Source organism: Phyllostomus hastatus, unplaced genomic scaffold, assembly GCF_019186645.2.
Source record: "Phyllostomus hastatus isolate PE091 unplaced genomic scaffold, TTU_PhHast_1.1 phas_scaffold_585, whole genome shotgun sequence".
Taxonomy (NCBI): domain Eukaryota; kingdom Metazoa; phylum Chordata; class Mammalia; order Chiroptera; family Phyllostomidae; genus Phyllostomus; species Phyllostomus hastatus.
The window spans coordinates 168,009-181,621 of NW_025334037.1; the positions used below are offsets into that span (position 1 = coordinate 168,009).

The window sequence follows — 13,613 nt, forward strand, 5'->3', positions numbered from 1 at the left end:
AGGGCCTTCTCTATGGGGCTGCCGTAAAGATGAAATGAGACCCTGCACATGCACAGTGCCCGGCACACAGTACGTGTTTAATAAATGTAAGCCTCTCTTATTATTTTGTGCCTAAGAAACTATTTGGGGTAGATCACAGGAAGAATCATCCTCATTTATTGACTCAGCAAATAGTCATTGATCTTCTCCTCTGTTCCAGGCACTGTGCTAGGTACTGGGGGGTGGAACAGGGGAAATTCCTCTTCCCAGGGAGCTTATATTCTCCTAGCTTCTGCAGCCTTGAATGGCACCTCTGCTGGCAGCGCCCCTGCCCAGTCTGCATCCCCCACACCCCGCACACAGGCAGTCTCGCTGCCCTCTCTTCCCAGCCTCCTCCCGCCCTCCAGTCTTCCTGAGTGTCACCCCCAACCCATCCTCCCACTCAGCTCCATCAGTGTTCTGTCACTCACCCTCGATGTGGTGTCCTGCCGACACGCAGACCCAGCACACCCCACCGGGAACTCACTTCGTGCAACCCCCTCTCAAGCCTCTCCTCCCACTGGGTGCCCTGAGGGGCCCCTGTCCACTCCTGCCCGCCCCTGGACATGCAGCTGTCCTGTCATTACCATCGATCATCAGAGAACTATTCTAAAGGCTTTCACTTATTAACTACATCATTTAATCCCTTAATATCTTTAAGAAGTAGTTTCAGTTGTTGGTGGGTGAGAGAACTGAGGCCGGATGGTGAAAGACAGCCCAAGGTCACAGGACTGGGCAGGGGCAGAGGCAGGGTCTAGGGCCCAGGCAGCCTGGCCTCAGAGGCTGTCTCCAGAGTCTGATCTGCTCCCGCCGCTGTGTGACCCGGCCTTGTCCTGCGGGCTCACATCAGTCAGTCCTCTTTTCAGCCACAGGCCTAGCCACGCTGGCCCTGGGCTGTCCAGGAGCCCACTCACCAGTACACCTGCGTCCCCGCAGGCTCTGCTCCGAGAGCTGCCTGTCACTTCCTCCCTCAGGGCAGGAGCAGTCGTTCTCCCAGGCCCACAGTCCCTGTGATTTCCTGTTACGAGGTTCAAGGCCACTCAGCCCCACCCAAAAGACTACCCCAGAGCCCACTCCCCCCCATTTATTCCTTACTAGACACCACACGCCCACACCCTCCTGAGTCTGCCTCCCTCCTCCCCCTACCTTCACTAGACTTGCATCCAGCCTCCACACCAGGTCTGCTGCAGGGCCCTGCCTGACCCCCGGCCAGACTCCCTCGCCCTGTGCCCCACACTCTGCACCCTTGCTCTGGCCTGGCCGATCCCTCTGGCATTATCGTTCGTTGTGTCTGCATCCATGCATGTCCTCCGCTGCCCTGTGGTCTTCACAGGCTGGTGCCTGTCTTACTCATCGCCGGTCTTAGTGGCGACAGTGCTGGGAGCAGCGTGAGCCCTGCTGCTGGAGGGACTCGGCCGGCATGCAGTGTCACCTGGCCGTTTGGGGCAGGAAAGGTCCCAGTGTGTTTCTGTTCTCCCACCTCCTCCTGCTAAAGCCAGAACTGGGGACTGAGCCCCAGATTGTCACGTCCCAGAATGGCTGAGCTCGAAGGACCAGTAGGGATCATCTGCATTAATCCTTCATCTTTGAAACAGACTGAGACCCAGGAGTGGAAAGACGCAACCCCGATCGCTCAGCAGGGAGCAGGGACTGCAGTTCAGATCCGGGCTGCCAGCTCAGGGTGTTCTCTGCTCTGCTAAACTGTACTATCTTTTCTTTGTTCTTTTTCTACATCAGATGCCTACTATAGTAACCATGGTTACCTCCACTGAAAGTCAGCCACAACCTCATAGTTCTGGAAGGTTTCCTTCTGCCCTCCTAGGGAACAACAAGAACACTTTATCGTGCACATTTGGCATCACCGTTTTTGCACTCTCGATTTTCTTATTTGTATTTTTTGGGACTAACATTTAAATTAAGTTCTTGTAGAGAATATTTCTGCATTGCTTACTTCCGCCTGTTGAAGTTCAGGGGAGGCTTGTGTCCGTCGCCACACTGTCTCAGTTGCCGCTTTAGAGTAACACAGTTTGCTGTCTAGTGGGACCGGTCCTCCGCTCATCAACCATCTTTATGAGAATTTCGTTCACTTCTCTTACCTAGTTTTTTAAAAAAAAATTCCAGATAGTCTTTACTGGGGCTGTCTAGAGGAGTGAAGGGCTGGGGAACAGCCTGTCCCAGGTTGCCCTCATCGGGGCACCAACACAGGTCAACTGGACACACTTAACTCATGGCTCTGAACTTGGAAAAGAGGCCCCCTGATTGGGTGAAATATGCGAAGAAGGAAGTCATGGTCAGAACTTCAGGGCCACCCCCTGCACTGCCACCCCCTGCTCTGCAGGCTTGGGCTGTAGGATGGGGTGCCCACAGGGTGTAGGCAGGCTCCCTCAGGGTGGGCGTAGCTGGTGCCCACTGTTGCCCAGTGACTGTGACCTCCCCTGAGACGGAGTAGGGCGGGAGCCTGGGGAGCAAGCCCCAGTCCTCCGAGCCGGCCGCCCCAGGCCCTAGGGCATTCCCCCGTCCCCAGCAAGCTTCTAGTGCAGTCTGCCCTGGTCCCTCCACTGTGGTGCAGGAGTGTGCCTCTCCCTGCCCGTTTCCCAAAGTTGTTATCTCCAGAACAGCACCTTACCTCTCATTAGCCTATATGCCCCTAAGAACACTCACTCGAGGTACTAATTAATATCCCTGACCCGCCTGTGCTGTGAAATGGAAGTTAGGGACACTGTTAACGGATGCACGTCTCGGTGGCCACGCTGGCTTTCTCATCAGGGGACCTGAGCTCACATGCCGTCTGGCAGCTGGCCGCCCTTTCCTTAGGTCGTCACCTCAGGGACCTTCAGAAATCCCTCTGCATTGTCAACTATCAGAATCCCCTTGGAAGTTTGCTCTGAACTAAATGAAATCTAATTTAGGAAGAACTACTACCTTTAAAACAGTCTTCTTATGTCAGAATACATTAGGAATCTATCCAAGTTCTTTTTATAAATCTCAATTATATTTTATAATTTTCTTCCCGTGGATCACAAATATGTCTCATTAATATTAGTTTAAAACCTTTGTTACCTAATCTTGCCGTTGGAGATGAGATACCTTTTTCATTTCATTCTGTAAATGATTATCTTATAATAGTAACAAGAATGTTATTGACTGTTTCCTTTTTACAATATCTTTTCATCGGGAGACCTTGAACTTTCTGATTCTAGAGGTTTTCACGTTGATTCCCTTAAGTTTTCTCAAGATCCCAGGACAGTGTGGCAATTGCAAAAATATGAACTCTGACCCCACCTTCCTCATGCAGCAGACTAATGGCTGTTCATCAATCAGTGCGGCTCTGAGGAACTTTCGCAAAATACCAGTACAGTCATCCCTTGTGGCCCGTCGGCTTCAGAATTCATCAGACCTTGTACTCGTTGCATTTTGATGAGACAAAAAAAGTTTCCGCAGTCAGCACTTGCTTAGGGCTCATGGCACTTGCTGGAATTTGTATGAGTCACGCCGCTACCCCGCAAGAGAAAATGCTTCATCACTCATCTCTTGCTCGATACTCATGGATTTGGGCACTTGTCATGAGTTCTGGAATGGATTAACGATGAGTACCACACTGAGCTACCACTGTAGTTGGTCTGGCTTTGTCCTCACTGAACCACAAAGTCGGACTCAGCATCTGCAGAGGTGAGGAGAACACGAGCTTGCCTCCTCTGCAGGCGGACCAGTATGGGTGGAGAACAGAAGCTGGATTGGCTTTGCAGACACTTAAAGTTTGGGGGCCTGTGAACAAGGGAAGGCAGGGAAGGATTTTAAGCGGCAGGTGCGATGGTGGATTTGCATTGTGAAAAGATCACTCGCACAGCCATGTGAGAATAGACTGCAGGGAGGCCGGAGGGGAAAGGGGGTGCAGATCATTATGCAACAGCTAACTCATGCATCTCCTTACTGTGTGCCAGGCACTGTTTGAAGTGGTTTATATGTATTAATTATTAAGTCCTCAGGTACCCAAGAAGTCAGTGGCAGAGCCCATTTGAAACCTGAGATCTGGCTCCCGAAGCCACACTCTGAAGCATCCTAGCATGCGGCAGATGAAGTCGTCTGAATGAGGGTGGTGGCGTGGGAGATGGTGAGCAGGGGGCTGATGGAAGAGGTACACAGGATTCAACAGCAACCAGACCCGCTGATGGATTGGTGTCCACCTGGGACTCGTCTGTTCACTTTTCCACTGGGTTGTTCATGTGTGCTTGTCACTCTATTCTTTCTCACAGGGAGGGAGGGACTTCAGATCCTCTCTCCAGGGTATGTTCCGTGCCTCCCTTCTGGGTGTGTGGCTGGGGCAGGGATGGGTCTCTACTCGTCACACCTTCTGCTGGGGAATGTGAGAGTGAGGGGAGCCTGATCTGTGTGTTCTCTGCTCAGTTCTCTGAGGACATTTGGGGTGGGAGGTGAGACATGGGTATCCTTTTTATGTAAATTGTCAGATGGGACTGTCGATAAGAGGACTCCAGCAATAGTGGGGGCCTTAGACATGAATCCAACCCCCTCATCTTACAGATTGATGCGTTGAGGCCCAGGAAACTGAGGAGATTGTGTCTGTGGTCAGGCAAGAGGTCAGGGACTTGGGCCTAGAACTCAGGTTTCCCGACACAAATGCATCTTTGGATCAGTGGTGATGTCGACCAGTGACACCAGCAAGTGTCTGGTCGCCTGCTGGGGTGGGGGCAGGGGTGGGCACTGCAGCTGTCCCTCAGTACTCACCGGCTTCAGAACTCGTCAACCCAGCACTCGTGGCATTGTGACGAGACTCGAGGCACTTGCTAGAACTTGTATGAGTCGCAACACCGCCCCACTGCAGAAAGTGCTTCATGGTTCGGTACTCTTGGGTTTTGGCACTCGTCACAAATTCCAGAACAAGTTCCAGAACAAGTGTCGAGGCATCACTGTACATTGTGTCAGAGCTAAGAGGTGAGGTGGGGCAAAGTTCAGAATAGTTTTGGTCAAGCCAGAGAAAAGGGTACCGATAGCTCATGAAGTCCAGAAAGGCTGAGAGGTGAGCCCAGGGAGCTGGGACCCAATCCAGAGGACTGGGGCATTTTGGAGCAGGTGGTCAAGCGACTGAGGCAGAGTGGAGGGTGACTGCAGCCAGAGGAGCACACAGCACCTCCCAGGGCCCTGCCTGCTGGGGAACGGAGACCTCAAGAAGTCCATCCGAGGGCCAGAGCCCCTTGCCCATCTCCAGAGAGGCCTCAGAAGTCCCGATGAGTATGAAGGCTGGGCCAGAGCTGTCAGCCTGCAACGCCCCGGTCCCTCATCTCACTGAGCGGAGCCCTGGCCCTGGGGCACCCACTCCCTACACCCACTCCCTGCTAGCCTCAGGGTGGCAGGGTCGGGAGGGGCAGGGAAGGTGGTGCTTGCAGAGGAGACACAGTGGGAAGGTGGGCTGTGATGTGGACCGGGAGCCAGGTAGAGAGGTCTAAGCCGGCCTGGAGTTGAAGAAAGGCAGAGGCAGATACTGTCCTCACTCCCAGCCCTACCAGGCCTGCATGTGATCTCACCCAAAGAAACCTAAAAGGGGCTGTACATGGCCTACTCCCCCAATCAGAGATGCTCAGGGGCCCTCTCCTTCCTCCTAGAGCCTAGGCAGGGCGGCCGCCGGGCCCTGTTCTCATTCTCAGCTGAGATGGGCCCAGGCCCAGGGCACAGGCCCTGGCAGAGGCGGAGGGAACCCTTGCTGTCGTGACCACCCACAGCGTTTGTGCCTCCTTCTGGATCACAGTTCCTCAGGGTTGCTGCGAGCAATCAATGAGACAGCACATGTAATGGTTAGCACAGTGCCCGTCCTACTCAAGGGCTTAGTAAGTGGGAGCTCAGATTACTCAATGTTGTCATGTCTCCGTGCTGCTTTAGACTTCGGACACAGCACCACAGGTTCATGCTTTTTGTCTCAGGTCAGCCTCACACACCCTGCAGTGGGCAACACAGGCATTGTTCTGCCTTAACAGGTGAGGAAACCGAGGCGAGCCCATGGGTGGTCCCTCGCCACCTAGTGCGTTAGCATAACGAGGAAGAATTCGGCTTTCCTAAGTCTAGTGTGTGCTCACTGCTGTGTTTCTTCTAAAAAATACAAGATGTTTACCCTTGTTTCAGGGTAAAACAGCCCTGTTGTAAACAGTCAAATGTCAGAGAAATTGAGTGCTGGAAGGTCGCCTTTGAGATCATCCTGCCTGCTGATTTTCACGGAGCACAGAGAAGGCAACGTACTTACTCAAAGACACACGGCGCAAAGCAGTAGAGTCAGGACTCGAGTCTGGGTCTGGTGTTCTTTCCTCTATACCTGCTGCCTGTGAAGGTCTTGGAACTTTATCCCCATTTCATAAATGAGAAGATGAATCCTGAGAGGCAAAGCAATCTGACTCTAATCCCACAACATCCCCTTTCAAGGCATTGCTTCTTCTTCAGGGATCTGGTACCCTTAGAGTGTGATATTTATGGACCATTAGCAGAAAAAGGGAAGGGCCATGGAGTGAAAAGATGACATTTGGGGTAATAAACTTTGCCGGTAGTTTAAAATGTATTTCAGGGTCTGATCTCTCTTGCTAGGAAGGTTGGTTTATGAATTCAGAGTAGGATTTTTTAAAATGCATTTTTCATTTTAGAGAGCCATGGTTTTCTTAGATGAGGAGGAAAAAACAGGTCAAAAATGCAAACTCACAGGCTTTTCTTGAAAGGTTACAAATAAAATGTTCTTTGCTGGAGGATGCAAAGGCAAGGTCTCTGTGTTTGACAAAGGAGAGGGCTCTGCTAGATAAACCCTGCGTTATGAACACACAAGAGCTCTCTCCCTCTCTTCCTGATCAGCTTAACTCCTTGTTGCTTATCTGCAAATTTAATAACGCTGGTAAAACAAACCCTCCTGCAGGCCGAGCACAGGCCCCAGGCCTCCTCCTCAGAGGCCTTTCCTATTTATAACCTCAGGGCCAGATCCTAGGAGAGCTGGCTGAGCAGGGGCATGGGATGTGGGCAGGGGGACTTGGCTGGGACAGTGGAAGAAGCTTCCCCAGGACTGAGCTGTTGTGCTTCAGCTCTGGGACTCCCAGCTCCCCCTTAAGGTTCGGCTCTCCTTCCCTTATTTCCCTTGCCCTCCTTCAAGGTAAATAACCTGGCTCAAAATTGCAGGTGTGTTTGTATGCCCGCATGCATTAGAGTGTGGCCACCCAGTTGTCATTGTGGTGATAGCTCATGCTACACTGGGTGACTAAGGTTATGTCAGTTGCATGGCTTTTAACATTACATTTATTTATTTACCAAATCCATTGTGCACCAACAGGATTTACTGTCTGCCTTTCCACTGTGGTGGAGTGGGGGTGTTGTGGTGCTGTTTAGGGGTCTCTGGGAGATCCCAGGAGCCAACAGCTGGAGTTCAGAGGAAGCCTGAGCACCTGGAGGGAGAAACCATGGGGAAAGGGGGATGCGGGCGCTAGGGTGGCCCAGCTGACTGCGCTTGATGTGTCTCTGTCACCCTCGGCAAGTTCTCACGAGGCCATCCGTGTAGGCGCCAGCGCGAGGAGAGTCTTTACAGGACTTGACACTTCCCTGCAATGTGGCATCCCATCTCAGAAACCTGTCCCCCGTCGCTGAACAGTGCTCAACAATCCATCCTGTGAACACAGAATTATTGACGTAACCAAGTCCCCGTCGACGGGCACTTGGCAGCCCCCACTCCTGCCAGCTTCCCCCTTGAGATAAAGCTGCGACGAGTGTCCCTGTACGCAGACTTACGACTCTGTCTGACCGTGTCCTCGGCCGGACTTCCAGAACAGGAAGTCCCGAAGCAGAGGGCCGCGGCCGGCGTCAGGTGGCTCTCTCTAGGGGACAGCAGTGAAGCCTCCGGGCTCCAGAAGTGTGCACTGCCTGGGCTCTAGTTTGAACTCTTTCACTCGTTGTTTGTGCGACTCCCAGCGGGTTATGTAATTCCCCGTCCTCCGTCTGTAAAATGGGGATAATAATAGTATCTGCCTCCCAGGGTTGTTGTGAGGCTTAAATGGGAGATGCCATGTGTAGCTGCCAGGCTGAATAGGTGTGACTCATGAGATGTAATCATCAAAGCAAACCTTATTTTTGCCTCCCACGGTCTCTTTAATTTTATTCTGTGGGGCTGTTTTTCCCCCCAAACCTAGATGGTGTTGGGGGAAAGGCCCATGGCTTTCCTGAGTGTTTCCAGGTAACCAGCGGTCACTCTGTCAGTAATTAACATGTCCTGTCTGTTGTAATTAAAACGCTTAACTGTCAGTGACACGAACTCCTCTTGTCTGTCACGGTCTGCTGCAGGCCAGCTGCCTACAGGAAAGGGGTGGGCTCACTGTTCTGACCCCTTCCAAGGTGAAGGCCGGGAGTGGGGAGGGGACAGGAGTGGGATGGGGAAGTTCTTCCCTGCCCAAGGGTCTGATGAGCTAGCTGCACACTCTCTGGGTGTCTCTCTCTCTCTCTCTCTAAGATTTTATTTTATTATTTATTTTTAGAGAGAGGGGAAGAGAAGGAGAAAGAGAGGCAGATTTCTTTCATCAATGTGTGGCTGCCTCTCGCACGCCTCATACTGGGGACTTGGCCCACAACCCAGGCATATGCCCTGACTGGGAATTGAACTGGCAACTCTTTGGTTCACAGCCTGTGCAAAATCCACTGAGCCACACCAGTCATGGCTGGACCTTTCTCTCATTGGGGTGCTTCTGTCAGTTCTCAGAGACCATTCCACCAGTGGGGCGTCCTCCCAAGGGCAGCTCCCTTGATGTGGATGGCGCTGTCTCTCCACGGCTTCAGACAGCACTGTGGTTCCTTTCTCAGGCCCTGGGAAACCCCAGGCTCATCCACTCCCCAGTGTCACCTCCCTCACCGGCACCCTCTTGTTAGGGGTCTGAGACAATCAACCACATCTGGCCCTCGTACTGGAACCTCCATTGGTCCACAGGGAACGATCACGTGTCCTTTGCCTCACAAACCTGTGAGCACGGGCTGACTCTGAAGCAGCAGCATCCTCTTGGCCATCAGGGCAGCCAGCTGCCACTGCTTTTTGCATTTGTCAGGCATGAGTCAGTTGCCCAAGACCGTTGTGGCCACCTAGTAAGCTCTCTTAGGCGGCCTCCTTCAAACACCCTTCACCCCTTGGGGCTCACTGGTCCTTCAAGGATCTCTCTCAAATTCCTCTTAAAGCTCCAACAACCCTTTGTCCAGCCTCTCCCGTTTTTTCTGTCCTGGAGCTGGGTCTGGGCTGACGGTGCAGGCCCAGGTTTCCGCTGCCTCGTTCCCAAGTCCCTTCTGGTGTCATGCCACCTCACTTGGGAATGTGGTATCTATTAATTTGGAGGCTGAGCTGGAGAGTTCCTCTTCATCCTCCTATGCCCACATGTGCTTTTAGGGAACCCGTACAGGAGTGCCTGCATGGAGCACTTACTCAACAAGTGGCAGCCGTTAATGATCCAGTCTCATGGGCTCTGCATGCGCCTTCACTTCATCACCATTACACTCGGCTTTGTCCCTAGTCCAGCGGAACCTCGGTTCTCGAACTTCCTTCATCCCAGAAGGCTGTTGGAGAAGCGATCTGTTTGAAAACCAGTTCTCCTTTGTTGTCTGAGAAATGCATGACTGACCACACAGGTATCAGCCCGAAAGGGTTGTCGGGTCGAGAACCGAAGTTTTGTTCGACAACTAAGACATTTTTTTCCATGAACGACCTGGTCGAGAACCGATTGTTGTTCGAGAAGGAGGATGTCGGAGGACCGAGGCTGGACTATACCTGGTTCTGTGCTGTGAGTTTTGTGTCTCCTCCAGCCTGCGCTCGGTTCGGGGGGTCATTCTGCAGTGATTGGATGATAGACATATTGTTTTTAATCCTACCGGTGGTTACCCTACATTTCCAAAGACCCCGGTGAGTCTGCATCATCTCACTTTAGTCACGGGGAACGGGACGGCGGTCCGCATGTACTCCGCAGTTACCCAAGTCATCTGGCCGCCCACACTACGCAGCTGCGCCGCCACGGCGTCCGTCTGTCCACAGGTCTGAAGAGGCACCGGCTGGGCTCCCGTTCGGGCCCCTCGTCTCCCCCCAACAGCCAGCTGGCAGTTTTCAGTGCCTCTGACCTTGGGTCCCTCTGTCCCCCATTTTGCTCCTAATTACATCTTTCCAAAAGGCAAATCCAGGCAGTTTACTCTTGACTTAAAACCCTCTAGTGGTCCCGGGTTGGCTGTGTAGGATAGAATCCAAACTCCCCAGCCTGGCTGGTGTTCAGAGTGCCACGTGATCTGGTCCCACCTCAACCTTCTAGGCCCATCTCCTGCCACACTGCAACACTGACCTACCTGCCACCACACTGTATTGGACCTTGGTTTTCTTTTTTTTCTTCTTTTTTTTTTTAATTTATTGATTTGGGGGGAGAGAGAGAGAGAGGAAGAAAGATGGAGAAACATCTATTTGTTGTTTCACTTATTTATGCATTCATTGGTTGATTCTTGTATGTGCCCTGATTGGGGATCAAACCTGCAACCTTGGCGTATCAGGACGACACTGACCAACTGAGCTACCTGACCAGGGCTTGTCACCTTGGCTTTCAAGTGCATCAGTCATGTAGACTCCCATCCCCATGGCTTTGCTCATATCATCCTCTCTGTCTGGAATGCCCTTTGGGCAAAGCCCAGCACAGCTCCTGGCCGGTCACAGAATCTTGGTACCTGTTGAACTTCTCTTTCCCTTTCTTATCAGTCTGTCGAAGCCCTACTCATCCTTCAAGGCCCAATTCAACTGTCACCCTTTTTCATCCTCAAGAAGGGCTCGTCCTAACCTGACTTCCCCCACTTTGGGACCATTGTCTGCCCCTCCTCTGGGTCCCCGGCCACCCACACTTTGTGTACCTATATTGTAGCACCAGCACCTTGAAGCTTCCGATCCCTCCTGCCAGACTGACGGCTCCCTGCGGCGGCAAGATGGAGCCCGACACCTGTCAAAGGCCTGGGTGCACCTCTGGGCCCAGTCAGGTCCAGTCGATGTTTGACTGATCAGAACAGCCATCCTCAGGCTGCGAGTTTACAGCGTCAGGCTGCTAGGCAGGGTACTAGGCCTGGCACCTTGGGACTTGGTGCTCAATCCGAATGGAAATTCATTTATTATTCATATCCTTTTGCTTCCAAAGTGGACTAGAGGTGGCCCAGATGCAATAAAACTGTTAAATTAGAAATAGGAAATTTAAGGCTCCACGTGGAAATAGCAAGTTGCCAAAATGCTAGCCTTCCTCCTTGGAGGGTGAACTAGTCTTGCTGAGGGGAGCTGGCACGGGGCTTCCTCCAGCTGGGCGGCAGCTGTGAGGGTCTCCTGCGGGCTGCTTCAGTCCAACCGCGTTCCTTCACCGCCCCACCACCCCCAAATCATGGCCATGTTTGAAAATGCCTGAGATGCAGCAAGGATAATTTAAATTCATGGCAAATACCTCATCCCTGCAGGACGGGGACAGGTGGTGAGGAGAACATGCTGGTCCTGCTGTGTGGCCAAGTTTCAGTAGAGATGACGAGTTTCTAGGGCTACATTTGAGGCCCTTCTTCAAGAGTCACGTGATAGCACAGTGGTGCTGCGCCCGTGGCCTGGTGCAGCCGCTCTCACGCGGTTTGCTGAAGCGGTTTTCTGATGGAATCCAAGGGCACACACTTAAAATGTCAGCCTGGGAAGCCGTTTGAACAGGAATACTCACCACTGGCTCTGAGTAAACACTCACATACACGCCCCTTAGAACTCACAGGAGCACACACTCTGATCTTCCCCAGGCACACATGTTAGCACACCATCCAACAGATGTTCTTGTGCAGACACACTCAGACTGCAGGGCCACCTCACGCACACTCACACTCACTCGCCCGCCCGCCGGCGTGCGGTCCCCCTGGCTCCCACGCACCCCACGTCCCCGTCCCTGGGCACAGCCGCCACAGGAAGAGAGACATGGAGAGCCGTCTTATTTTTGCACCTCACTCTGCCTCCGGATTTTGCTCCCTTAGGACGGAATCTAAAGTGTCTATTTAATAGATTCAATTACTTCAGGCTCTTGAGACCTTCCAACTTAATTCTGATTGCTTTAAGGTGTCATAATTTGGGAATAAAGGGGAAGAGCAGCCTCAGATTCTTGAATGGGAAGTCTTCTAGGTTCTAGTCAGCTGCTGATTGTAGCTTCAGGAGGGGCGGTCTGGAGGGCCGGGCTGGCCTCTTGTCTCTGCGGGGCTCTGTACCAGGATCCTGGGTCCCGGAGGACAGAGGCCCTTGGGTGGCACTTTCCTGTGCTGCCTTGGCCTCTCAGGCCAGGACCACTCCCTTTCTGCTGGCCCTCCTGGGAGTCCGACAGGGATGAGAATAAGGCTCAGGTCGTGTCCCAGCAGGCAAGCAACAGCCCACCTTCTACCCCTGCTCTCTACTCCAGGGTGATTTATATTGTCTGCTCTGTGTCCTCAGCAACAGTGATGGCTCACAGAGGTTGATAAAGAAAGAGTCACAACCTTTAGAGAGTGTTGAGGCTGTGCCAAATGGATATGGAGCCGATGGACGTGGCCTGTGCCCCGGCAGCCCCGAGAGACAGGCTGTGTCTGCGTGTGTGTGCCTGTGCCGTGCAGAAGCTGTGGAAGGCAAGAAGCAGCTGGAGGGTGTGGCTCTGGACCTAGGCCGCTTGTGTGTGAATCCAGCTCAAGTCCCACATTGGCCAGCTGTGTGACTTGGGGCAAGATCTTTGCCTTCTCTGTACCTCAGTTTCTTCTGCTGTAAAATGGGTATGATAATAGCACCTATCCCCTGGCCTGATTGTGAGGATGAGAGGAGTTACTAACACAGCTCCTGATGCTCAGCAAATGCTCCAAATATCTTGTTTATTGTTTTTATGGCTAAAGGCAAGGCTGTAAGGCTGGGAGAGTTTTGGGTGGACAGTCCTGGCTGTGTTCTCAGGGCAGCAGGATGGGGCCCTCCCTCAGCCAAGCAAGCCTTCTCACACGTTCTCCCGACCAGCCAGGAGAGCCTGGTTAGTGCCAGAGGACCCCACGGGGACACTCTTCTGGCATGGCTGGGGGCTGGAGCTGCTGAGTCCAGAGAGCATGTGAGGGTGCTCACATGTGGTGCGGAGCCTCTGCCCTTCAGCAGACCCCTCCCCAATCGCCTGCCCCCCCCCGCCGTGGATACTTTGCCCTCCACCTCCACATGCCTCCCCTTCCTTTCAAGTTTGTACTGGTCACAGCCAGGGCCTCCTCAGTACCAGAGACTTTCAGATTATCTTCATTGGGAGGCTTTTGCTCCTTTTAAATGTGGTGTGGCCCCTAAAAACAGCCTTGCAGGACTGAGATCCTATTTCCATTTCAGCTCGATTGCTTCCTAGCTTTATGTCCTTGGGCATCTTAGCACTCTCAATGGTTTATTTTCTGGGAATTAGAGAGAAATACTTGCCTCTCAAGGCCACCGTGGAGATTAATATGCGGAACTTTATAAGGGCCGCGAATGCAGTAGACCGCACATGCCATCCTTTCCTCAACTGCTGCAGCTCAGACAGGAAGGACCGCTCCGCTGGGAGGAAAGGCGTCCTTTACTAAAATCCAGTGAA

The 13,613-nt window shown here is 52.7% G+C and overlaps 1 protein-coding gene across 2 annotated transcripts in view; it reads left to right on the forward strand.

Annotated features, from left to right (window-relative positions):
* TUB (TUB bipartite transcription factor) overlaps nt 1–13,613 on the forward strand; it is an 81,595-nt gene that overhangs the window by 42,106 nt on the left and 25,876 nt on the right. The window lies entirely within an intron of this gene.